Here is a 26,347-nt window from a genome sequence, read left to right as displayed (position 1 = left end):
GAGGTATAGTAGAGGCTACTCAGCAACATAGAGGTATAGTAGAGGCTACTCAGCAACATAGAGGTATAGTAGAGGCTACTCAGCAACATAGAGGTATAGTAGAGGAAAACTACTCAGCAACATAGAGGTATAGTAGAGGCTACTCAGCAACATAGAGGTATAGTAGAGGCTACTCAGCAACATAGAGGTATAGTAGAGGCTACTCAGCAACATAGAGGTATAGTAGAGGCTACTCAGCAACATAGAGGTATAGTAGAGGCTACTCAGCAACATAGAGGTATAGTAGAGGTATAGTAGAGGCTACTCAGCAACATAGAGGTATAGTAGAGGCTACTCAGCAACATAGAGGTATAGTAGAGGCTACTCAGCAACATAGAGGTATAGTAGAGGCTACTCAGCAACATAGAGGTATAGTAGAGGCTACTCAGCAACATAGAGGTATAGTAGAGGCTACTCAGCAACATAGAGGTCTAGTAGAGGTATAGTAGAGGCTACTCAGCAACATAGAGGTATAGTAGAGGCTACTCAGCAACATAGAGGTATAGTAGAGGCTACTCAGCAACATAGAGGTATAGTAGAGGTATAGTAGAGGCTACTCAGCAACATAGAGGTCTAGTAGAGGTATAGTAGAGGCTACTCAGCAACATAGAGGTCTAGTAGAGGCTACTCAGCAACATAGAGGTCTAGTAGAGGCTACTCAGCAACATAGAGGTATAGTAGAGGCTACTCAGCAACATAGAGGTATAGTAGAGGCTACTCAGCAACATAGAGGTATAGTAGAGGCTACTCAGCAACATAGAGGTATAGTAGAGGCTACTCAGCAACATAGAGGTATAGTAGAGGTATAGTAGAGGCTACTCAGCAACATAGAGGTATAGTAGAGGCTACTCAGCAACATAGAGGTCTAGTAGAGGCTACTCAGCAACATAGAGGTCTAGTAGAGGTATAGTAGAGGCTACTCAGCAACATAGAGGTATAGTAGAGGCTACTCAGCAACATAGAGGTATAGTAGAGGCTACTCAGCAACATAAAGGTATAGTAGAGGCTACTCAGCAACATAGAGGTCTAGTAGAGGCTACTCAGCAACATAGAGGTATAGTAGAGGCTACTCAGCAACATAGAGTCTTGAGGTATAGTAGAGGCTACTCAGCAACATAGAGGTATAGTAGAGGCTACTCAGCAACATAGAGGTCATAGTAGAGGCTACTCAGCAACATAGAGGTATAGTAGAGGTATAGTAGAGGCTACTCAGCAACATAGAGGTTGTAGATATAGTAGAGGCTACTCAGCAACATAGAGGTATAGTAGAGGCTACTCAGCAACATAGAGGTATAGTAGAGGCTACTCAGCAACATAGAGGGTATAGTAGAGGCTACTCAGCAACATAGAGGTCTAGTAGAGGCTACTCAGCAACATAGAGGTATAGTAGAGGCTACTCAGCAACATAGAGGTTGTGAGGTATAGTAGAGGCTACTCAGCAACATAGAGGTATAGTAGAGGCTACTCAGCAACATAGAGGTATAGTAGAGGCTACTCAGCAACATAGAGGTATAGTAGAGGTATAGTAGAGGCTACTCAGCAACATAGAGGTATAGTAGAGGCTACTCAGCAACATAGAGGTATAGTAGAGGCTACTCAGCAACATAGAGGTATAGTAGAGGCTACTCAGCAACATAGAGGTATAGTAGAGGCTACTCAGCAACATAGAGGTATAGTAGAGGCTACTCAGCAACATAGAGGTATAGTAGAGGCTACTCAGCAACATAGAGGTATAGTAGAGGCTACTCAGCAACATAGAGGTCTAGTAGAGGTATAGTAGAGGCTACTCAGCAACATAGAGGTATAGTAGAGGCTACTCAGCAACATAGAGGTTAGTAGAGGCTACTCAGCAACATAGAGGTATAGTAGAGGCTACTCAGCAACATAGAGGTCTAGTAGAGGTATAGTAGAGGCTACTCAGCAACATATATGGTCTAGTAGAGGTATAGTAGAGGCTACTCAGCAACATAGAGGTATAGTAGAGGCTACTCAGCAACATAGAGGTATAGTAGAGGCTACTCAGCAACATAGAGGTCTAGTAGAGGTATAGTAGAGGCTACTCAGCAACATAGAGGTATAGTAGAGGCTACTCAGCAACATAGAGGTATAGTAGAGGCTACTCAGCAACATAGAGGTATAGTAGAGGCTACTCAGCAACATAGAGGTATAGTAGAGGCTACTCAGCAACATAGAGGTATAGTAGAGGTATAGTAGAGGCTACTCAGCAACATAGAGGTATAGTAGAGGCTACTCAGCAACATAGAGGTATAGTAGAGGCTACTCAGCAACATAGAGGTATAGTAGAGGTATAGTAGAGGCTACTCAGCAACATAGAGGTATAGTAGAGGCTACTCAGCAACATAGAGGTATAGTAGAGGCTACTCAGCAACATAGAGGTATAGTAGAGGCTACTCAGCAACATAGAGGTATAGTAGAGGTATAGTAGAGGCTACTCAGCAACATAGAGGTATAGTAGAGGCTACTCAGCAACATAGAGGTATAGTAGAGGCTACTCAGCAACATAGAGGTCTAGTAGAGTATAGTAGAGGCTACTCAGCAACATAGAGGTATAGTAGAGGCTACTCAGCAACATAGAGGTATAGTAGAGGCTACTCAGCAACATAGAGGTATAGTAGAGGCTACTCAGCAACATAGAGGTCTAGTAGAGGTATAGTAGAGAATACTCAGCAACATAGAGGTATAGTAGAGGCTACTCAGCAACATAGAGGTATAGTAGAGGCTACTCAGCAACATAGAGGTCTAGTAGAGGCTACTCAGCAACATAGAGGTATAGTAGAGGCTACTCAGCAACATAGAGGTATAGTAGAGGCTACTCAGCAACATAGAGGTATAGTAGAGGCTACTCAGCAACATAGAGGTATAGTAGAGGCTACTCAGCAACATAGAGGTCTAGTAGAGGTATAGTAGAGGCTACTCAGCAACATAGAGGTATAGTAGAGGTGAGGCTACTCAGCAACATAGAGGTATAGTAGAGGCTACTCAGCAACATAGAGGTCATAGTAGAGGCTACTCAGCAACATAGAGGTATAGTAGAGGCTACTCAGCAACATAGAGGTATAGTAGAGGCTACTCAGCAACATAGAGGTATAGTAGAGGCTACTCAGCAACATAGAGGTATAGTAGAGGCTACTCAGCAACATAGAGGTATAGTAGAGGCTACTCAGCAACATAGAGGTATAGTAGAGGCTACTCAGCAACATAGAGGTATAGTAGAGGCTACTCAGCAACATAGAGGTATAGTAGAGGCTACTCAGCAACATAGAGGTATAGTAGAGGCTACTCAGCAACATAGAGGTATAGTAGAGGATAGTAGAGGCTACTCAGCAACATAGAGGTCTAGTAGAGGCTACTCAGCAACATAGAGGTATAGTAGAGGCTACTCAGCAACATAGAGGTATAGTAGAGGTCTACTCAGCAACATAGAGGTCTAGTAGAGGTATAGTAGAGGCTACTCAGCAACATAGAGGTATAGTAGAGGTATAGTAGAGGCTACTCAGCAACATAGAGGTATAGTAGAGGCTACTCAGCAACATAGAGGTATAGTAGAGGCTACTCAGCAACATAGAGGTATAGTAGAGGTATAGTAGAGGCTACTCAGCAACATAGAGGTATAGTAGAGGCTACTCAGCAACATAGAGGTATAGTAGAGGCTACTCAGCAACATAGAGGTATAGTAGAGGCTACTCAGCAACATAGAGGTCATAGTAGAGGCTACTCAGCAACATAGAGGTATAGTAGAGGCTACTCAGCAACATAGAGGTATAGTAGAGGCTACTCAGCAACATAGAGGTATAGTAGAGGCTACTCAGCAACATAGAGGTATAGTAGAGGCTACTCAGCAACATAGAGGTAATAGTAGAGGCTACTCAGCAACATAGAGGTATAGTAGAGGCTACTCAGCAACATAGAGGTCTAGTAGAGGTATAGTAGAGGCTACTCAGCAACATAGAGGTATAGTAGAGGCTACTCAGCAACATAGAGGTATAGTAGAGGCTACTCAGCAACATAGAGGTATAGTAGAGGCTACTCAGCAACATAGAGGTATAGTAGAGGCTACTCAGCAACATAGAGGTATAGTAGAGGCTACTCAGCAACATAGAGGTATAGTAGAGGCTACTCAGCAACATAGAGGTATAGTAGAGGCTACTCAGCAACATAGAGGTCTAGTAGAGGTCTAGTAGAGGCTACTCAGCAACATAGAGGTATAGTAGAGGCTACTCAGCAACATAGAGGTATAGTAGAGGCTACTCAGCAACATAGAGGTCTAGTAGAGGTATAGTAGAGGCTACTCAGCAACATAGAGGTATAGTAGAGGCTACTCAGCAACATAGAGGTCTAGTAGAGGCTACTCAGCAACATAGAGGTATAGTAGAGGCTACTCAGCAACATAGAGGTCTAGTAGAGGCTACTCAGCAACATAGAGGTATAGTAGAGGCTACTCAGCAACATAGAGGTATAGTAGAGGCTAGCTCAGCAACATAGAGGTATAGTAGAGGCTACTCAGCAACATAGAGGTATAGTAGAGGCTACTCAGCAACATAGAGGTATAGTAGAGGCTACTCAGCAACATAGAGGTATAGTAGAGGCTACTCAGCAACATAGAGGTATAGTAGAGGCTACTCAGCAACATAGAGGTATAGTAGAGGCTACTCAGCAACATAGAGGTATAGTAGAGGCTACTCAGCAACATAGAGGTATAGTAGAGGCTACTCAGCAACATAGAGGTCTAGTAGAGGTATAGTAGAGGCTACTCAGCAACATAGAGGTATAGTAGAGGCTACTCAGCAACATAGAGGTATAGTAGAGGCTACTCAGCAACATAGAGTCTAGTAGAGGTATAGTAGAGGCTACTCAGCAACATAGAGGTATAGTAGAGGCTACTCAGCAACATAGAGGTATAGTAGAGGCTACTCAGCAACATAGAGGTATAGTAGAGGCTACTCAGCAACATAGAGGTCTAGTAGAGGATAGTAGAGGCTACTCAGCAACATAGAGGTATAGTAGAGGCTACTCAGCAACATAGAGGTATAGTAGAGGCTACTCAGCAACATAGAGGTCTAGTAGAGGTATAGTAGAGGCTACTCAGCAACATAGAGGTATAGTAGAGGCTACTCAGCAACATAGAGGTATAGTAGAGGCTACTCAGCAACATAGAGGTCTAGTAGAGTATAGTAGAGGCTACTCAGCAACATAGAGGTATAGTAGAGGTATAGTAGAGCTACTCAGCAACATAGAGGTATAGTAGAGGCTACTCAGCAACATAGAGGTATAGTAGAGGCTACTCAGCAACATAGAGGTATAGTAGATAGTAGGGCTACTCAGCAACATAGAGGTATAGTAGAGGCTACTCAGCAACATAGAGGTATAGTAGAGGCTACTCAGCAACATAGAGGTCTAGTAGAGGCTACTCAGCAACATAGAGGTATAGTAGAGGCTACTCAGCAACATAGAGGTATAGTAGAGGTTGTAGAGGCTACTCAGCAACATAGAGGTATAGTAGAGGCTACTCAGCAACATAGAGGTATAGTAGAGGCTACTCAGCAACATAGAGGTATAGTAGAGGCTACTCAGCAACATAGAGGTATAGTAGAGGCTACTCAGCAACATAGAGGTCTAGTAGAGGCTACTCAGCAACATAGAGGTATAGTAGAGGCTACTCAGCAACATAGAGGTATAGTAGAGGCTACTCAGCAACATAGAGGTATAGTAGAGGTATAGTAGAGGCTACTCAGCAACATAGAGGTATAGTAGAGGCTACTCAGCAACATAGAGGTATAGTAGAGGCTACTCAGCAACATAGAGGTATAGTAGAGGCTACTCAGCAACATAGAGGTATAGTAGAGGCTACTCAGCAACATAGAGGTATAGTAGAGGCTACTCAGCAACATAGAGGTATAGTAGAGGCTACTCAGCAACATAGAGGTATAGTAGAGGCTACTCAGCAACATAGAGGTATAGTAGAGGCTACTCAGCAACATAGAGGTATAGTAGAGGCTACTCAGCAACATAGTAGGGTATAGTAGAGGCTACTCAGCAACATAGAGGTATAGTAGAGGCTACTCAGCAACATAGAGGTATAGTAGAGGCTACTCAGCAACATAGAGGTCTAGTAGAGGCTACTCAGCAACATAGAGGTATAGTAGAGGGAGAGGCTACTCAGCAACATAGAGGTATAGTAGAGGCTACTCAGCAACATAGAGGTATAGTAGAGGTATAGTAGAGGCTACTCAGCAACATAGAGGTATAGTAGAGGCTACTCAGCAACATAGAGGTATAGTAGAGGCTACTCAGCAACATAGAGGTATAGTAGAGGCTACTCAGCAACATAGAGGTATAGTAGAGGCTACTCAGCAACATAGAGGTATAGTAGAGGCTACTCAGCAACATAGAGGTCTAGTAGAGGCTACTCAGCAACATAGAGGTATAGTAGAGGCTACTCAGCAACATAGAGGTATAGTAGAGGTATAGTAGAGGCTACTCAGCAACATAGAGGTATAGTAGAGGCTACTCAGCAACATAGAGGTATAGTAGAGGCTACTCAGCAACATAGAGGTCTAGTAGAGGTATAGTAGAGGCTACTCCAGCAACATAGAGGTATAGTAGAGGTATAGTAGAGGCTACTCAGCAACATAGAGGTATAGTAGAGGCTACTCAGCAACATAGAGGTATAGTAGAGGCTACTCAGCAACATAGAGGTATAGTAGAGGCTACTCAGCAACATAGAGGTATAGTAGAGGCTACTCAGCAACATAGAGGTATAGTAGAGGCTACTCAGCAACATAGAGGTATAGTAGAGGCTACTCAGCAACATAGAGGTATAGTAGAGGCTACTCAGCAACATAGAGGTATAGTAGAGGCTACTCAGCAACATAGAGGTATAGTAGAGGCTACTCAGCAACATAGAGGTATAGTAGAGGCTACTCAGCAACATAGAGGTATAGTAGAGGCTACTCAGCAACATAGAGGTATAGTAGAGGCTACTCAGCAACATAGAGGTATAGTAGAAGCTACTCAGCAACATAGAGGTATAGTAGAAGCTACTCAGCAACATAGAGGTATAGTAGAGGCTACTCAGCAACATAGAGGTATAGTAGAGGCTACTCAGCACCATAGAGGTCTAGTAGAGGTATGGTAGAGAATACTCAGCAACATAGAGGTATAGTAGAGGCTACTCAGCAACATAGAGGTATAGTAGAGGCTACTCAGCAACATAGAGGTATAGTAGAGGCTACTCAGCAACATAGAGGTATAGTAGAGGTATAGTAGAGGCTACTCAGCAACATAGAGGTAATAGTAGAGGCTACTCAGCAACATAGAGGTATAGTAGAGGCTACTCAGCAACATAAGGTAGAGGTATAGTAGAGGCTACTCAGCAACATAGAGGTATAGTAGAGGCTACTCAGCAACATAGAGGTATAGTAGAGGCTACTCAGCAACATAGAGGTCTAGTAGAGGTATAGTAGAGGCTACTCAGCAACATAGAGGTATAGTAGAGGCTACTCAGCAACATAGAGGTATAGTAGAGGCTACTCAGCAACATAGAGGTATAGTAGAGGCTACTCAGCAACATAGAGGTCTAGTAGAGGTATAGTAGAGGCTACTCAGCAACATAGAGGTATAGTAGAGGCTACTCAGCAACATAGAGGTATAGTAGAGGCTACTCAGCAACATAGAGGTCTAGTAGAGGCTACTCAGCAACATAGAGGTATAGTAGAGGCTACTCAGCAACATAGAGGTATAGTAGAGGCACTCCAAGGTATAGTAGAGGCTACTCAGCAACATAGAGGTATAGTAGAGGTATAGTAGAGGCTACTCAGCAACATAGAGGTATAGTAGAGGACTACTCAGCAACATAGAGGTATAGTAGAGGCTACTCAGCAACATAGAGGTCTAGTAGAGGTATAGTAGAGGCTACTCAGCAACATAGAGGTATAGTAGAGGCTACTCAGCAACATAGAGGTCTATAGTAGAGGCTACTCAGCAACATAGAGGTATAGTAGAGGCTACTCAGCAACATAGAGGTATAGTAGAGGCTACTCAGCAACATAGAGGTCTGTAGAGGTATAGTAGAGGCTACTCAGCAACATAGAGGTATAGTAGAGGGCTACTCAGCAACATAGAGGTATAGTAGAGGCTACTCAGCAACATAGAGGTATAGTAGAGGCTACTCAGCAACATAGAGGTATAGTAGAGGCTACTCAGCAACATAGAGGTATAGTAGAGGCTACTCAGCAACATAGAGGTATAGTAGAGGCTACTCAGCAACATAGAGGTCTAGTAGAGGCTACTCAGCAACATAGAGGTATAGTAGAGGCTACTCAGCAACATAGAGGTCTAGTAGAGGTATAGTAGAGGCTACTCAGCAACATAGAGGTATAGTAGAGGCTACTCAGCAACATAGAGGTCTAGTAGAGGTATAGTAGAGGCTACTCAGCAACATAGAGGTATAGTAGAGGCTACTCAGCAACATAGAGGGTGTTAGAGGTATAGTAGAGGCTACTCAGCAACATAGAGGTATAGTAGAGGCTACTCAGCAACATAGAGGTATAGTAGAGGCTACTCAGCAACATAGAGGTATAGTAGGGTATAGTAGAGGCTACTCAGCAACATAGAGGTATAGTAGAGGCTACTCAGCAACATAGAGGTATAGTAGAGGCTACTCAGCAACATAGAGGTATAGTAGAGGCTTATAGTAGAGGCTACTCAGCAACATAGAGGTATAGTGCTAGTAGAGGCTACTCAGCAACATAGAGGTATAGTAGAGGCTACTCAGCAACATAGAGGTCTAGTAGAGGTATAGTAGAGGCTACTCAGCAACATAGAGGTATAGTAGAGGCTACTCAGCAACATAGAGGTCTAGTAGAGGTATAGTAGAGGCTACTCAGCAACATAGAGGTATAGTAGAGGCTACTCAGCAACATAGAGGTCTAGTAGAGGTATAGTAGAGGCTACTCAGCAACATAGAGGTCTAGTAGAGGCTACTCAGCAACATAGAGGTATAGTAGAGGCTACTCAGCAACATAGAGGTATAGTAGAGGCTACTCAGCAACATAGAGGTCTAGTAGAGGTATAGTAGAGGCTACTCAGCAACATAGAGGTATAGTAGAGGTATAGTAGAGGCTACTCAGCAACATAGAGGTATAGTAGAGGCTACTCAGCAACATAGAGGTATAGTAGAGGCTACTCAGCAACATAGAGGTATAGTAGAGGTTTAGCTACTCAGCAACATAGAGGTATAGTAGAGGTATAGTAGAGGCTACTCAGCAACATAGAGGTATAGTAGAGGCTACTCAGCAACATAGAGGTATAGTAGAGGCTACTCAGCAACATAGAGGTATAGTAGAGGCTACTCAGCAACATAGAGGTATAGTAGAGGTATAGTAGAGGCTACTCAGCAACATAGAGGTATAGTAGAGGTATAGTAGAGGCTACTCAGCAACATAGAGGTATAGTAGAGGTATAGTAGAGGCTACTCAGCAACATAGAGGTATAGTAGAGGCTACTCAGCAACATAGAGGTATAGTAGAGGCTACTCAGCAACATAGAGGTATAGTAGAGGCTACTCAGCAACATAGAGGTCTAGTAGAGGCTACTCAGCAACATAGAGGTATAGTAGAGGTATAGTAGAGGCTACTCAGCAACATAGAGGTATAGTAGAGGTATAGTAGAGGCTACTCAGCAACATAGAGGTATAGTAGAGGCTACTCAGCAACATAGAGGTCTAGTAGAGGCTACTCAGCAACATAGAGGTATAGTAGAGGCTACTCAGCAACATAGAGGTATAGTAGAGGTATAGTAGAGGCTACTCAGCAACATAGAGGTGTAGTAGAGGTATAGTAGAGGCTACTCAGCAACATAGAGGTCTAGTAGAGGCTACTCAGCAACATAGAGGTATAGTAGAGGCTACTCAGCAACATAGAGGTATAGTAGAGGCTACTCAGCAACATAGAGGTATAGTAGAGGTATAGTAGAGGCTACTCAGCAACATAGAGGTATAGTAGAGGTATAGTAGAGGCTACTCAGCAACATAGAGGTATAGTAGAGGCTACTCAGCAACATAGAGGTATAGTAGAGGTATAGTAGAGGCTACTCAGCAACATAGAGGTGTAGTAGAGGTATAGTAGAGGCTACTCAGCAACATAGAGGTCTAGTAGAGGCTACTCAGCAACATAGAGGTCTAGTAGAGGCTACTCAGCAACATAGAGGTCTAGTAGAGGCTACTCAGCAACATAGAGGTATAGTAGAGGCTACTCAGCAACATAGAGGTATAGTAGAGGCTACTCAGCAACATAGAGGTATAGTAGAGGTATAGTAGATAATACTCAGCAACATAGAGGTCTAGTAGAGGCTACTCAGCAACATAGAGGTATAGTAGAGGCTACTCAGCACCATAGAGGTCTAGTAGAGGCTACTAGGCACCATAGAGGTATAGTAGAGGTATAGTAGAGGCTACTCAGCAACATAGAGGTATAGTAGAGGCTACTCAGCAACATAGAGGTATAGTAGAGGTATAGTAGAGGCTACTCAGCACCATAGAGGTCTAGTAGAGCCAGCTGCTACACAGATGATCAACTTGTCTACAACTCTGCAATTTATGACCATTAACTTTTTTCTTCTGTGAAAAGCTGTTAGCAGGAAGTGCTGAGTGTCTGTCAGTGAGGGATCTCTCTTGGATGGTAATTTACCACATGTTGTAAACAGATTGGCTGTTGCTTGGTAACATTTCACTGAGAGTTGACCTCATGCAGAAATGATGGCGATTATATTTGATTAGAACCTGTCCAGTCTGGAGTACTGTAATCTTTCTAATGACACGCCTTCATCGCTCACACTGAAATGGATCTGATGTGAAGTCAATACCAATTTCACCTGCCTGCCCCGCGTTCTGTCCTTGTGTTCTATCCTATCTCTGGACAATACTGTTCTCAAAACAACCTATTGTCCTATATTTTTGAAACTACATGAAATATACAGTAACTGACCCACACAGGGATAATGCATTCACTTGAAACTTGTCTTTTTGATTCCTCAAACAAATAGCCAATGATCGATATGATAATGTAGGCATTATTGTTTAAAATCCCCTCTAGAGGAAGGCCTCTAGATTGATTATTATGAAAATAATAACTTTATTTTAAACATTGTCATATTGATAATTGGCTGATAAAATCTGAGGAAAAAGTGCACAATCTCTCCCTGGGTGAAATAATGTAGAATAAAAAGAGAAATACAAATGTTTTTGATCATAATATGTGAGATGTTATTTTAATTTCAGTAGCCCAACAAACAACGAATTGTCGGTTTATGCTAATTAGCCTGTGACTATATGGCTATAAAAGTAAAACCCTTTTTATGATAAAACATTTATAAAAATGCATATTTTGATGAAACATTTATATAGACACATTCACAATAATAAAACTATTAGGCCAATACATGAAAATAAATAGCAAGTAATGCTGAAACGAATGAAAGTAGGTTAGAATACTAAAATGTATATAAATTACTGCTGCAATGTTCACTAAAACATTTAGAACACTCTTATCTGCTCCCAAATAATTTCTAGTCATTTCTTAAAATAAAAGTCCATATTTATCAAGATGTGGTATAGGGGCTCCTTATAATGCACGAGAAAACCCTGGAATTTACAATGTACATCCACGGTTTTTAGCAGAGCTAACTGTTTATTACTTTCGTTTTTAGGAACTTATTTAAATGATCTCTATGTGTTCTCTGCCACAAAGGTGAACCTATTATATTTAGTAGACGTCTGTAAAGTCATCGTGGACATGACTCTGGGGACAATAGTATGATAGTGACTGCATTAATGACTCTTGCAGTTTTTAATATCTTCAATATTTTTGATAAAGATAAATCCTACAACCTATAGAAATAATGACAACAATGTTAAAATGTTGTTGTTGTTATTAAGCGTACTTTTTGAAACCAGTAAACATCCATTCTCTTGTTGCTAAGTTTTCCTATTACCCATATTCAAACAGGACATTTAAGATCTCTTTTTTAATGAAATGTGTTTTATCAATAAAAGTAAATACATAATGTATTATTATTATTATTAGAGCTTACCCTGCGTGTTGGCAGTCTGTTCCAATGTCCACCGGAGGTCTCCAGAGCAGGGCGGCAGGCCCAGGTTACCCGCCCCCCACCGTGATGCCGGGCAGAGCTCTCAGAGACTCCGGGATGAGGCCCTCCAGACTGTCGTTGGCCTGCTGTCTGCGGAGCGCCACCTGCGCCGCCATGACCCGCTCCCTCTCGATGATCAGGATGCATTTCTCACAGGTACAGTCCTTGAAGTGGCAATAGCGCTTGTGGCCCTTAAGCCAGGACAGGACGCGTGGTACGACAACAGCGCGCACTTGGGGGTCCTCTGGAGGCGTGCTCGGGCCTGTGTCACCGGGCCCCCATGTACAGGTAGGAAGATCCGTAACCATTCATTTCTCACACCGTCAGCCAGTCAGCCAGCCAGTCAGTCAGTTAGTCACACACACACACACACACACATAGTCTCGCTACTTTGCCTCCCCAAGGTGCTGGAGGTGCATCTGATAAGGGGGCGGCCCGGGACAGACAGAGTAGAGAGCAGTGAATGTCAGGACATGATGGTAGGAGGTGCTGGTTGGATCCACCTCTACCTCTCCTGTCCCCCTGGCAATAAAGACGTGCATCAGCCGCCATCTGACACGCAGTCAGGGAGGCGAGTAACTAGATACTGTTTTGCGCATCACCGATCAGCCAATCCCCGGGGAGAGAGAGGGAGGTTCCATCCAGTGTTCCGTATAGCCATAACTCTACCGGGACAATGAAAGCCACACCCTTAATTAAACGTTTACATTGAACGGTTACTCGGATGGGATAATGAGTACTGGAGTTCATAAAACGGACAGCAACGTGCTGAAGTCTATAGAATAAGCCTTATTTAACCACAGTGCAATAAATCGATGCAGCAGTTTGTTTGTTTGTATACCATAGGCTACAGTGCCTTGACAAAAAACAAATAGTAACACAATAACATAACAATAAGGAGACTATAGACAAGGAGCACCGGTATGGAGTCAATGTGTTTGAGGCAGTTGAGGTGAATATATAGGGGTATAGGTATGTAGGGCTCAGTGGAGGCTGGTGAGGGGAGGACGGCTCCTAATAATGGCTGAGCGAATGAAATGGCATCAAACACATGGAAACCATGGAAACCATGTGTTTGATGTATGTGATACCATTCCACTCATTCCCCTCCATCCATTACCACGAGCTCATCCTCCCCAATTAAGGTAACACCAACCTCCTGTGGTAGGGGTAAAAGTGACTAGGCAATCAGGATAGATAATAAACAGAGTAGCAGCAGCATGTGAAAGTGTGTCTGTGTGTGTTGTCAATATGCATGTGCATGTGAGCGTGTGTGTGTGTGTGTATGTATGTGTTGGAGTGTCAGTGTACTATGTGTGAGTGTGTGGGTAGAGTCCAGTGAGTGGGTAGAGTCCAGTGAGTGGGTAGAGTCCAGTGAGTGGGTAGAGTCCAGTGAGTGGGTAGAGTCCAGTGAGTGGGTAGAGTCCAGTGAGTGGGTAGAGTCCAGTGAGTGGGTAGAGTCCAGTGAGTGGGTAGAGTCCAGTGAGTGGGTAGAGTCCAGTGAGTGTGCATAGAGCCAGTGTAAAAGAGTCAGTGAAAAAAAAGGGGGGCAGTGCAAATAGTCTGGGTGGCCATTTGATTAACTGTTCAACAGTTTTATGGCTTGGAGGTAGAAGCTGTTAAGGAGCCTTTTGGTCCCAGACTTGGCACTCCGGTACCGTTTGCCGTGGCGGTAGCAGAGAGAACAGTCTATGACTTGGTGGATGTAGTCTTCGACAATTTTTAGGGCCTTCCTCTGACACCGCCTGGTATAGAGGTCCAGGATGGCAGGAAGCTTGGCCCCAGTGATGTACTGGGCCGTAAGCACTACCCTCTGTAGCGCCTTGCGGTCGGAGGCCGAAGAGTTGCCATACCAGGCGGTGATGCAACCAGTCAGGATGCTCTCGATGGTGCAGCTGTATAATTTTTTGAGGATCTGAGGACCCATGCCAAATCTTTTCAGTCTCCTGAGGGGGAATTGGCTTTGTTGTGCCCTCTTCACTACTGTCTTGGTGTGTTTTTTTTAATTTATTTTTTATTTCACCTTTATTTAACCAGGTAAGCCAGTTGAGAACAGGTTCTCATTTACAACTGCGACCTGGCCATGATAAAAGCAAAGTAGTGAATAAAAAAACAACACAGAGTTACATATGGGGTAAAAAACATAAAGTCAGAAATACAACAGAAAATATATATACAGTGTGTGCAAATGAAGCAAGTTATGGAGGTAAGGCAATAAATAGGCTATAGTGCAGAATAATTACAATAGTATTAACACTGGAATGCTAGATGTGCAAGAGATTATGTGCAAATAGAGATACTGGGGTGCAAAAGAGCAAAATAAATAACAATATAGGGATGAGGTAGTTGGGTGGGCTAATTACAGATGGGCTGTGTACAGGTGCAGTGATCGGTAAGGTGCTCTGACAACTGATGCTTAAAGTTATTGAGGGAGATAAGAGTCTCCAGCTTCAGAGATTTTGCAATTCGTTCCAGTCATTGGCAGCAGAGAACTGGAAGGAATGGCGGCCAAAGGAGTGTTGGCTTTGGGAATGACCAGTGAGATATACCTGCTGGAGCGCAGACTACGGGTGGGTGCTGCTATGGTGACCAATGAGCTAAGATAAGGCGGGATTTGCCTAGCAGTGATTTATAGATGGCCTGGAGCCAGTGGGTTTGACGCAGAACATGTAGTGAGGACCAGCCAACAAGAGCGTACAGGTCACAGTGGTGGGTAGTGTATGGGGGCTTTGGAGACAAAACGGATGGCACTGTGATAGACTACATCCAATTGCTGAGTAGAGTGTTGGAGGCTATTTTGTAAATGACATCGCCGAAGTCAAGGATCGGTAGGATAGTCAGTTTTACGAGGGCATGTTTGGCAGCATGAGTGAAGGAGGCTTTGTTGCGAAATAGGAAGCCAATTCTAGATTTAACTTTGGATTGGAGATTCTTTATGTGAGTCTGGAAGTTGAGTTTACAGTCTAACCAGACACCTAGGTATTTGTAGTTGTCCACATACTCTAGGGTTAGGGTTAGGGTTAGGGTTAGGGTTAGGGTTAGGTTAGGGTTAGGGTTAGGGTTAGGGTTAGGGTTAGGGTTAGGGTTAGGGTTAGGGTTAGGGTTACTGGGAGAACTTGCACAATTGGTGGCTGACTAAATACTTTTTTTCCCCACTGTATGTGCTAACTGTAAGTCGCTCTGGATAAGAGCGTCTGCTAAATGACTAAAATGTAAATGTAAATCAGGATTGCCCAACCCAGTTCCTGGAGAGCTACCGTCCTGTAGGTTTTTGCTCCAACCCTAATCTAGCACACCTGTTTCTAATAATTAGCAGGTTGAAAAGATGAATCAGGTTAGTAACACCTGGGGTTGGAGCGAAAACCTACAGGAGGGTAGCTCTCCAGGAACAGGGTTGGAGTTAAAACCTACAGGAGGGTAGCTCTCCAGGAACAGGGTTGGAGTTAAAACCTACAGGAGGATAGCTCTCCTGGAACAGGGTTGGGAAACCCTGCCTTAGATTGTAAACTGTCATGGTCAAAACATTTAGATTCAATGGTTGTAAAGATGGGGAGAGGTCTGTCCGTAATAAAGAGATGCTCTGCTTTTGACATCACACTCCAAAAGCAAGTCCTGCAGGCTCTAGTTTTGTCTAATCTTGATTAGTGTCCAGTCGTGTGGTCCAGTGCTGCAAGGATATACCCAGTTAAGCTGCAGCTGGCCCAGAACAAGAGCGGCACGTCTTGCTCTTCATTGTAATCAGAGGGCTGATATAAATACTATGCATCCAGTCTCTTGGCTAAGAGAGTTGAGGAAAGACTGACTGCATCACTTCTTGTTTTCATAAGAAACACTAATGTGTTGAAAATCCAAAAATTGTTTGCATAGTCAACTTACACACAGCACTGACACACACACTTACCCCACCAGACATGCCACCAGGGGTCTTTTTCACAGTCCCCAAATCCAGAACAAATTCAAGAAAGCAAACAGTATTATATAGAGCCGTTATTGCATGGAACTCGGTTCCATCTCCTATTTCTCAAATGAACATCAAACCTGGTTAAAAAAAACAGATAAAGCAACACCTCACGGCACAACGCCTCCCCTATTTTACCTAGATATTTTGTGTGTATGTATTGATATGTAGGCTACGTGTGCCTTTATTTAAATTGATGTAGTTCTGTCCTTGAGCTGTTCTTGTCTGTTAATGTTCTGTATTATGTCATGTTTCATGTTTTGTGTGGACCCCAGGAAAGAGTAGCTGCTGCTTTTGCAACAGCAAATGGGGATCCTAATAAAACACAAAAAATACCAAATACCACTCTATAGACCCAGACTGAATACAGACTGGACCTAGTCAGTTCATGTCTGTTCAAGTTGGAAAAGAAGGAGAGGAGGTAGAGAAGGAGAGGAGGTAGAGAAGGAGAGGAGGTAGAGAAGGAGAGGTAGAGAAGGAGGAGGTAGAGAAGGAGAGGAGGTGGAGGGAGGGGGAGGTGGAGAAGGAGAGGAGATAGAGGAGGAGAGGAGGTGGAGAAGGAGAGGTAGAGAAGGAGAGGAGATGAGGTAGAGAAGGAGAGGAGATAGAGAAGGAGAGGAGGTAGAGAAGGAGAGGAGGGAGAGAAGGAGAGGAGGAAGAGAAGGTGAGGAGGTAGAGAAGGAGAGGAGGTAGAGAAGGAGAGGAGGTAGAGAAGGAGTGGAGGAAGAGAATGAGAGGAGGTAGAGAAGGAGAGGAGGAAGAGAAGGAGAGGAGGGAGAGAAGGAGAGGAGGAAGAGAAGGTGAGGAGGTAGAGAAGGAGAGGAGGTAGAGAAGGAGAGGAGGTAGAGAAGGAGTGGAGGAAGAGAATGAGAGGAGGTAGAGAAGGAGAGGAGGAAGAGAAGGAGAGGAGGGAGAGAAGGAGAGGAGAGGAGTAAAGAAGGAGAAGAGAAGAGGTAGAGAAGGTGAGGAGGGAGAGAAGGAAAGGAGGTAGAGAAGGAGAGGAGGGAGAGAAGGAGAGGATGAAGAGAAGGTGAGGAGGTAGAGAAGGAGAGGGGTAGAGAAGGAGAGAAGGTAGAGAAGGAGAGTAGGGAGAGAATGAGAGGAGATAGAGAAGGAGAGGAGGTAGAGAAGGAGAGTAGAGGAGTAAAGAAGAGGAGGAGAAGAGGTAGAGAAGGAGAGGTGGTAGAGAAGGAGAGGAGAGAGTAAAGAAGGAGAGGAGAAGAGGTAGAGAAGGAGAGGAGGTAGGAGAAGGAGAGGAGGTAGAGAAGGAGAGGAGAGGAGGAAGAGAAGAAGAGGCAGAAGAGAAGGGGAGTAGGTAGAGAGTAGAGAGGAGATGAGAGGGAGGAGGAGAAGAAGAGGCGGTAGAGAAGGAGAGGATAGGAGGAGGAGGAGAAGAAGAGGCAGTAGAGAAGGAGAGGAGGTAGAGGAGAGGAGAGGAGGTAGAGAAGGAGAGAGTAGAGAAGGAGAGGAGAGAGGTAGAGACAGAGAGGTGGTAGAGAAGGAGAGGAGGTAGAGAAGGAGAGGAGATAGAGATGGAGAGAGAGGAGGTAGAGAAGGAGAGGAGGTAGAGAAGAAGAGGAGATAGAGAAGGAGAGGTGGTAGTGAAGGAGAGGAGATAGAGAAGGAGAGGAGAAAAGGTAGAGAAGGAGAGAGGTGGAGGAGAAGAGGTAGAGAGGAGAGGAGGTGAGAATGAGAGGAGATGAGGTAGAGAAGGAGAGGAGGTAGAGAAGAAGAGGAGATAGAGAAGAAGGAGGTGGAGAAGGAGAGGTGGTATGAAGAGAGAGATAGAGGAGAGAGGTGAAAAGGTAGAGAATGAGAGGAGGTAGAGGGAGAAGATGGTAGAGAAGGAGAGGAGGTAGAGAAGGAGGAGAGGAGCAGAGGAGAGGAGGTAGAGAAGGAGAGGAGAGGAGGTAGAGAAGGAGGAGAAGAGGTAGAAAAGGAGAGGAGGTAGAGAAGGAGAGGAGAGGAGGTGGAGAAGGAGAGGAGAGGAGGTAGAAAAGGAGAGGAGATAGAGAAGGAAAGGAGAGGAGGTAGAGAAGAGAGGAGGTGAGAAGGAGAGGAGGAAGAGAAGGAGAGGAGAGGGGGTAGAAAAGGAGAGGAGAAGGCGGTAGAGAAGGAGAGAGGAGGTAGAGAAGGAAAGGAGATAGAGAAGGAGAGGAGAGGAGGTAGAGAAAGAGAGAAGATAGAAAAGGAGAGGAGGAAGAGAAGGAGAAGAGGTAGATAAGGAGAGGAGGAAGAGAAGGAGAGGAGGAAGAGAAGGAGAGGAGATAGAGAAGGAGAGGAGGAGGAGAAGGAGAGGAGGTAGGAGGAGAGAAGGAGAGGGGGAAGAGAAGGAGAGGAGGTAGAGAAGGCGAGAAGGAGAGGAGGAGAGGAGGTAGAGAAGGAAAGGAGAGGAGGTAGAGAAGGAGAGGGAGTAAAGAAGGAGAGGAGAAGAGGTAGAGAAGGAGAGGAGGAAGAGAAGGAGAGGAGGTAGAGAAGGAGAGAGTTAGAGAAGGAGAAGAGTAAAGAAGGAGAGAGAAGAGGTAGAGAAGGAGAGGAGGAAGAGAAGGAGAGGAGGTAGAGAAGGAGAGAGGAGAAGGAGAGGAGAGGAGGCAAAGAAGAAGAGGCAGTAGAGAAGGAGAGGAGGAAGAGAATGAGAGGAGTAGAGAAGGAGAGGAGAGAAGGTAGAGAAGGAGAGAAAGGAGAGGAGAAAAGAGAAGGAGAGGAGGAAGAGAAGGAGAGGAGAGTAGGTAGAGAAGAAGAGAGTGAGAGAAGGAGAGGAGGTAGAGAAGGAGAGGATACAGAGAAGGAGAGGAAAGGAGGAGGAGAAGAAGAGGCTGTAGAGAAGGAGAGGAGGAGAGGAGAGGAGGAGGTAGAGAAGAAGAGGCAGAAGAGAAGGGGAGTAGGTAGAGAAGGAGGAGAGGGAGAGGAGGAGGAGAAAAAGAGGCGGTAGAGAAGGAGAGGAGGTAGAGGAGAGGAGGAGGTAGAGAAGGAGAGGAGTAGAGGGGAGAGGAGGTAGAGAAGGAGAGGAGAGGAGGTAGAGACATAGAGGAGGTAGAGAAGGAGAGGAGGAAGAGAAATGAGATGAAGGAGAGGAGAGGAGGAGAGAAGGAGAGGAGATGGAGAGGAGGTGAGAAGGAGAGGATAGAAGGAGGAGGAGAAGAAGAGGCGGTAGAGAAGGAGAGGAGGTAGAGGAGAGGGAGGTAGAGAAGGAGAGGAGGTAGAGAAGGAGAGGAGAGGGAGGCAGAGACAGAGAGGAGGTAGAGAAGGAGAGGAGGTAGAGAAGGAGAGGAGATAGAGATGGAGAGGAGAGGAGGTAGAGAAGGAGAGAGGAGGAGAAGAAGAGGAGATAGAGAAGGAGAGGTGGTAGTGAAGGAGAGGAGATAGAGAAGGAGAGGAGAAAAGGTAGAGAAGGAGAGGAGGTAGAGGAGAAGAGGTAGAGAAGGAGAGGAGGTAGAGAAGGAGAGGAGAGGAGGCAGAGGAGAGGAGTAGAGAAGGAGAGAGAGGAGGTAGAGAAGGAGAGGAGAAGAGGTAGAAAAGGAGGAGGAGGTAGAGAAGGAGAGGAGAGGAGGTGGAGAAGGAGAGGAGAGGAGGTAGAAAGGAGAGAGGAGATAGAGAAGGAAAAGGAGAGGAGGAGAGAAGGAGGAGGTGGAGAAGGAGAGGAGGAAGAGAAGGAGAGGAGAGGGGGTAGAAAAAGGGAGAGGAGAGAGCGGTAGAGAAGGAGAGGAGGTAGAGAAGGAAAGGAGATAGAGAAGGAGAGGAGAGGAGGTAGAGAAAAAGAGAGAAGATAGAAAAGGAGAGGAGGAAGAGAAGGAGAAGAGGTAGAGAAGGAGAGAAGGTAGAGAAGGAGAGGAGGAAGAGAAGGAGAGGAGGAAGAGAAGGAGAGGAGATAGAGAAGAGAGGAGGAGGAGAAGGAGAGGAGGAGAGAAGGAGAGAAGGAGAGGGGGAAGGAAGGAGAGGAGGTAGAGAAGGCGAGAAGGAGAGGAGGAGGAGGTAGAGAAGGAAAGAGGAGGAGGTAGAGAAGGAGAGGAGTAAAAGAAGGAGAGGAGAAGAGGTAGAGAAGGAGAGGAGGAAGAGAAGGAGAGGAGTAGAGAAGGAGAGGAGTTAGAGAAGGAGAAGAGTAAAGATGAGAGGAGAAGAGGTAGAGAAGGAGAGGAGGAAGAGAAGGAGAGGAGGTAGAGAAGGAGAGAGTGAGAAAGGAGAGAGAGGCAAAAGAAGAAGAGGCTGAGAGAAGGAGAGAGAGGAAGAGAATGAGAGGAGATAGAGAAGGAGGGAGAGAAGGTAAGAAGGAGAGAAGGAGAGGAGGAAGAGAAGGAGAGGAGGAAGAGAAGGAGAGGAGAGTAGGTAGAGAAGAAGAGGTGGAGAGAGGAGGAGATAGAGAAGGAGAGGATACAGAGAAGGAGAGGAAAGGAGGAGAAGAAGAGCGGTACAGAAGGAGGAGGTAGAGGAGAGGAGGTAGAGAAGAAGAGAGCAGAAGAGAAGGGGAGTAGAGAGAAGGAGAGGAGAGGAGAGGAGGAGGAGAAAAAGAGGCGAGAGAAGGAGAGGAGGTAGAGGAGAGGAGGAGGTAGAGAAGGAGAGGAGGTAGAGGAGAGGAGGTAGAGAAGGAGGAGAGTAGAGACATAGAGGAGGTAGAGAAGGAGAGGAGGAAGAGAATGAGATGAAGGAGAGGGAGAGGAGGTAGAGAAGGAGAGGAGATGGAGAGGAGGAGAGAAGTAGAGAAGAGAATAAGAGGAGATAGAGAAGGAGAGGTGGTAGTGAAGGAGAGGAGATAGAGAAGGAGAGCAGAGGAGGTAGAAGAGAGGAGAGAAGGAGAGGAGAGGAGAAGAGAAGGAGAGGAGGTTAGAAAAGGAGAGGAGGTAGAGAAGGAGAGGAGAGGAGGTAGAAAAGGAGAGAAGATAGAGAAAGGAGAGAGGAGGTAGAGAAGGAGAGGAGGTAGAGAAGGAGAGGATGAAGAGAAGGAGAGAGAGAGAGAAAAGGAGAGGAGAGGAGGTAGAGAAGGAGAGGAGGTAGAGAAGGAAAGGAGATAGAGAAGGAGAGGAGAGGAGGTAGAGAAAGAGAGAAGATAGAAAAGGAGAGGGGGAAGAGAAGGAGAAGAGGTAGAGAAGGAGAGAAGGTAGAGAAGGAGAGGAGGAAGAGAAGGAGAGGAGGAAGAGAAGGAGAGGAGATAGAGAAGGAGAGGAGGAGGAGAAGGAGAGGAGGTAGAGAAGGAGAGAAGGAGAGGGGGAAAGAGAAGGAGAGGAGGTAGAGAAGGCGAAAGGAGAGGAGGAGGAGGTAGAGAAGGAAAGGAGAGGAGGTAGAGAAGGAGAGGAGTAAAGAAGGAGAGGAGAAGAGGTAGAGAAGGAGAGGAGGAAGAGAAGGAGAGGAGGTAGAGAAGGAGAGGAGAGTTAGAGAAGGAGAAGAGTAAAGAAGGAGAGGAGAAGAGGTAGAGAAGGAGAGGAGGAAGAGAAGGAGAGGAGGTAGAGAAGGAGAGGAGGTGGAGAAGGAGAGGAGAGGAGGCAAAGAAGAAGAGGCGGTAGAGAAGGAGAGGAGGAAGAGAATGAGAGGAGATAGAGAAGGAGAGGAGAGAAGGTAGAGAAGGAGAGAAGGAGAGGAGGAAGAGAAGGAGAGGAGGAAGAGAAGGAGAGGAGAGTAGGTAGAGAAGAAGGTGCGCAGAGAAGGAGAGGAGGAGAGAAGGAGAGGATACAGAGAAGGAGAGGAAAGGAGGAGGAGAAGATGAGGCGGTACAGAAGGAGAGGAGGTAGAGGAGAGGAGGAGGTAGAGAAGAAGAGGCAGAAGAGAGGGAGTAGGTAGAGAAGGAGAGAGAGGAGAGGAGGAGGAGAAAAAGAGGTGGAGAGAAGGAGCGAGGTAAGAGGAGAGAGGAGGAGGTAGAGAAGGAGAGAGGTAGAGGAGAGGAGGTAGAGAAGGAGAGGAGAGGAGGTAGAGACATAGAGGAGGTAGAGAAGGAGAGGAGGAAGAGAATGAGATGAAGGAGAGGAGAGGAGGTAGAGAAGGAGAGGAGATGGAGAGGAGGTGAGAAGGAGAGGATAGGAGGAGGAGGAGAAGAAGAGGCGGTAGAGAAAGGAGAGGAGGTAGAGGAGAGGAGGAGGTAGAGAAGGAGAGGAGGTAGAGAAGGAGAGGAGAGGAGGTAGAGACAGAGAGGAGGTAGAGAAGGAGAGGAGGTAGAGAAGGAGGAGATAGAGATGGAGAGAGAGGAGGTAGAGAAGGAGAGGAGGTAGAGAAGAAGAGGAGATAGAGAAGGAGAGGTGGTAGTGAAGGAGAGGAGATAGAGAAGGAGAGGAGAAAAGGTAGAGAAGGAGAGGAGGAGAGGAGAAGAGGTAGAGAAAGGAGAGGAGGTAGAGAAGGAGAGGAGATGAGGTAGAGAAGGAGAGGAGGTAGAGAAGAAGAGAGAGATAGAGAAGGAGAGGAGGTGGAGAAGGAGAGGTGGTAGTGAAGGAGAGGAGATAGAGAAGGAGAGGTGAAAAGGTAGAGAATGAGAGGAGGTAGAGGAGAAGAGGTAGAGAAGGAGAGGAGGTAGAGAAGGAGAGGAGAGGGAGGCAGAGGAGAGGAGGTAGAGAAGGAGAGGAGAGGAGGTGAGAAGGAGAGGAGAAGAGGTAGAGAAAGGAGAGGAGGTAGAGAAGGGGGAGGAGGGAGAAGGAGAGGAGGAGGAGGTAGAAAAGGAGAGGAGATAGAGAAGGAAAGGAGAGGAGGTAGAGAAGGAGAGAGGTGGAGAAGGAGAGGAGGAAGAGAAGGAGAGGAGAGGGGGTAGAAAAGGAGAGGAGAGGCGGTAGAGAAGGAGAGGAGGTAGAGAAGGAAAGGAGATAGAGAAGGAGAGGAGAGGAGGTAGAGAAAGAGAGAAGATAGAAAAGGAGAGGAGGAAGAGAAGGAGAAGAGGATAGAGAAGGAGAGAAGGTAGAGAAGGAGAGGAGGAAGAGAAGGAGAGAGAGGAAGAGAAGGAGAGGAGATAGAGAAGGAGAGGAGGAGGAGAAGGAGAGGAGGTAGAGAAGGAGAGAAGGAGAGGGGGAAGAGAAGGAGAGAGAGTAGAGAAGGAGAAGGAGAGGAGGAGGAGGGGAAGGAAGGAGGAGGTAGAGAAGGAGAGGAGTAAAGAAGGAGAGGAGAAGAGGTAGAGAAGGAGAGGAGGAAGAGAAGGAGAGGAGGTAGAGAAGGAGAGGAGTTAGAGAAGGAGAAGAGTAGAGAAGAGAGGAGAAGAGGTAGAGAAGGAGAGGAGGAAGAGAAGGAGAGGAGGTAGAGAAGGAGAGGAGGTGGAGAAGGAGAGGAGAGGAGGAAAGAAGAAGAGGAAGAGAAGGAGAGGAGGAAGAGAATGAGAGGAGATAGAGAAGGAGAGGAGAGAAGGTAGAGAAGGAGAGAAGGAGAGGAGGAAGAGAAGGAAGGAGAAGAGAAGAGAGAGTAGGTAGAGAAGAAGATTAGAGAAGGAGAGGAGGTAGAGAAGGAGAGGATACAGAGAAGGAGAGGAAAGGAGGAGAGGAGAAGAAGAGGATGTAGAGAAGGAGAGGAGGTAGAGGGAGAGGAGGAGGTAGAGAAGAAGAGGCAGAAGAGAAGGGGAGTAGGTAGAGAAGGAGAGGAGAGGGAGAGGAGGAGGAGAAAAGAGGCGGTAGAGAAGGAGAGGAGGTAGAGGAGAGGAGGAGGAGAGAAGGAGAGGAGGTAGAGGAGAGGAGGTAGAGAAGGAGAGGAGATGAGGTAGAGACATAGAGGGGAGGTAGAGAAGGAGAGGAGGAAGAGAATGAGATGAAGGAGAGGAGAGGAGGTAGAGAAGGAGAGGAGATGGAGAGGAGGTAGAGAAGGAGAGGAGGTAGAGAATAAGAGGAGATAGAGAAGGAGAGGGTGGTAGTGAAGGAGAGAGGAGATAGAGAAGGAGAGCAGAGGAGGTAGAGGAGAGGAGGTAGAGAAGGAGAGGAGAGGAGGAAGAGAAGGAGAGGAGGTAGAAAAAGGAGAGGAGGTAGAGAAGGAGAGAGGAGAGGAGGTAGAAAAGAGAGAAGATAGAGAAGGAAAGGAGAGGAGGTAGAGAAGGAGAGGAGGTAGAGAAGGAGAGGATGAAGAGAAGGAGAGGAGAGGGGGTAGAAAAGGAGAGGAGAGGAGATAGAGAAGGAGAGGAGGTAGAGAAGGAAAGGAGATAGAGAAGGAGAGGAGAGGAGGTAGAGAAAGAGAGAAGATAGAAAAGGAGAGGAGATAGAGAAGGAGAGGAGGTAGAGAAGGAGAGAAGGTAGAGAAGGAGAGGAGGAAGAGAAGGAGAGGAGGAAGAGAAGGAGAGGAGATAGAGAAGGAGAGGAGGAGGAGAAGGAGAGGAGGTAGAGAAGGAGAGAAGGAGAGGAGGAAGAGAAGGAGAGGAAGTAGAGAAGGCGAGAAGGAGAGGAGGAGGAGTAGAGAAGGAAACGAGAGGAGGTGAGAAGGAGAGGAGGTAGAGAAGGAGAGGAGTAAAGAAGGAGAGGAGAAGAGGTAGAGAAGGAGAGGAGGAAGAGAAGGAGAGGAGGTAGAGAAGGAGAGGAGGTGGAGAAGGAGAGGAGAGGAGGCAAAAGAAGAAGAGGCAGAGAAGGAGAGGAGGAAGAGAATGAGAGGAGATAGAGAAGGAGAGGAGGAAGAGAAGGAGAGGAGAGAAGGTAGAGAAGAAGAGGCGGTAGAGAAGGAGAGGATGCAGAGAAGGAGAGGAAGTAGAGGAGATGAGAGGAGGTAGAGAAGGAGAGGAGGTAGAGAAGGAGAGAAGATAGAGAAGGAAAAGGAGAGGAGGTAGAGAAGGAGAGGAGGTAGAGAAGAGAGGTAGAGAAGGAGATGAGATAGAGAAGGAGAGGAGAGTAGGTAGAAAAGAGAGAGGAGATAGAGAAGGAGAGAGGTAGAGAAAAGAGCAGGTAGAGAAGGAGAGGAGTTAGAGAAGGAGAGAATGTAGAGCAGAGAGAGAGGAGGAGAAGAGAGAGGAGGAGGAAGGAGAGGAGGTAGAGAAGGAGAGGAGGGAGAGAAGGAAAAAGGAGGTAGAGAAGAGAGGAGGGAGAGAGGAGAGGAGGAAGAGAAGGTGAGGAGGTAGAGAAGGAGAGGAGATAGAGAAGGAGAGGAGGTAGAGAAGGAGTGGAGGAAGAGAATGAGAGAGGTAGAGAAGGAGAGGAGGTAGAGAAGGAGAGGAGAGAAGGTAGAGAAGAAGAGGCGGTAGAGAAGGAGAGGATGCAGAGAAGGAGAGGAGAGGAGGAGGAGAAGAAGAGGCGGTAGAGAAGGAGAAGAGGTAGAGGAGAGGAGAAGGTAGAGAAGGAGAGGAGGTAGAGGAGAGGAGGTAGAGAATGAGAGGAGAGGAGATAGAGAAGGAGAGGAGGAAGAGAAGGAGAGGAAAGTAGAGGAGATGAGAGAGTATAGAGAAGGAGAGGAGGTAGAGAAGGAGAGAAGATAGAGAAGGAAAGGAGAGGAGGTAGAGAAGGAGGAGGTAGAGAAGAGGAGGTAGAGAAGGAGATGAGATAGAGAAGGAGAGAGTGGGTAGAAAAAGGAGAGGAGGTAGAGAAGGAGAGAATGTAGAGCAGGAGAGGAGGAGGAGAAGGAGAGGAGGAGGAGAAGGAGAGGAGGTAGAGAAGGAGAGGAGGGAGAGAAGGAAAAGGAGGTAGAGAAGGAGAGGAGGGAGAGAAGGAGAGGAGGAAGAGAAGGTGAGGAGGTAGAGAAGGAGAGGAGATAGAGAAGGAGAGGAGGTAGAGAAGGAGTGGAGGAAGAGAATGAGAGGAGGTAGAGAAGGAGAGGAGGAAGAGAAGGAGATGAGGTAGAGAAGGAGAGGAGAGGAGTAAAGAAGGAGAGGAGAAGAGGTGGAGAAGGAGAGGAGGTAGAGAAGGAGAGAAGGTAGAGAAGGAGAGGAGAGGAGAAAAGAAGGAGAGGAGAAGAGGTAGAGAAGGAGAGGGGAGGAGGAAGAGAAGAAGAGGCAGAAGAGAAGGAGAGAAGGTAGAGAAGGAGAGGAGAGGAGAGGAGGAGGAGAAGAAGAGGCGGTAGAGAAGGAGAGGATAGGAGGAGGAGAAGAAGAGGCGGTAGAGAAGGAGAGTGGGTAGAGGAGAGGAGGAGGTAGAGAAGGAGAGGAGGTAGAGGAGAGGAGGTAGAGAAGGAGAGGAGGTAGAGAAGGAGAGGAGAGGAGGTAGAGACAGAGAGGAGGTAGAGAAGGAGAGGAGGTAGAGAAGGAGATGAAGTAGAGGAGAGGAGGTAGAGAAGGAGAGGAGATAGAGATGGAGAGGAGGAGGAGGTAGAGAAGGAAAGGAG

General features: G+C 46.2%; 1 pseudogene; it reads right to left on the bottom strand.

Annotated features, from left to right (window-relative positions):
* LOC121584268 overlaps positions 1 to 12,516 on the bottom strand; it is a 30,787-nt pseudogene extending 18,271 nt beyond the window's left edge.
* Positions 12,517 to 26,347: the final 13,831 nt, after the last annotated feature.

The sequence above is a fragment of the Coregonus clupeaformis genome, chromosome 16 (genome assembly GCF_020615455.1).
Source record: "Coregonus clupeaformis isolate EN_2021a chromosome 16, ASM2061545v1, whole genome shotgun sequence".
Lineage (NCBI taxonomy): Eukaryota > Metazoa > Chordata > Actinopteri > Salmoniformes > Salmonidae > Coregonus > Coregonus clupeaformis.
The sequence above is the reverse complement of the archived record's forward strand: the minus strand, read 5'-3'. Positions and strand labels throughout refer to the sequence as shown.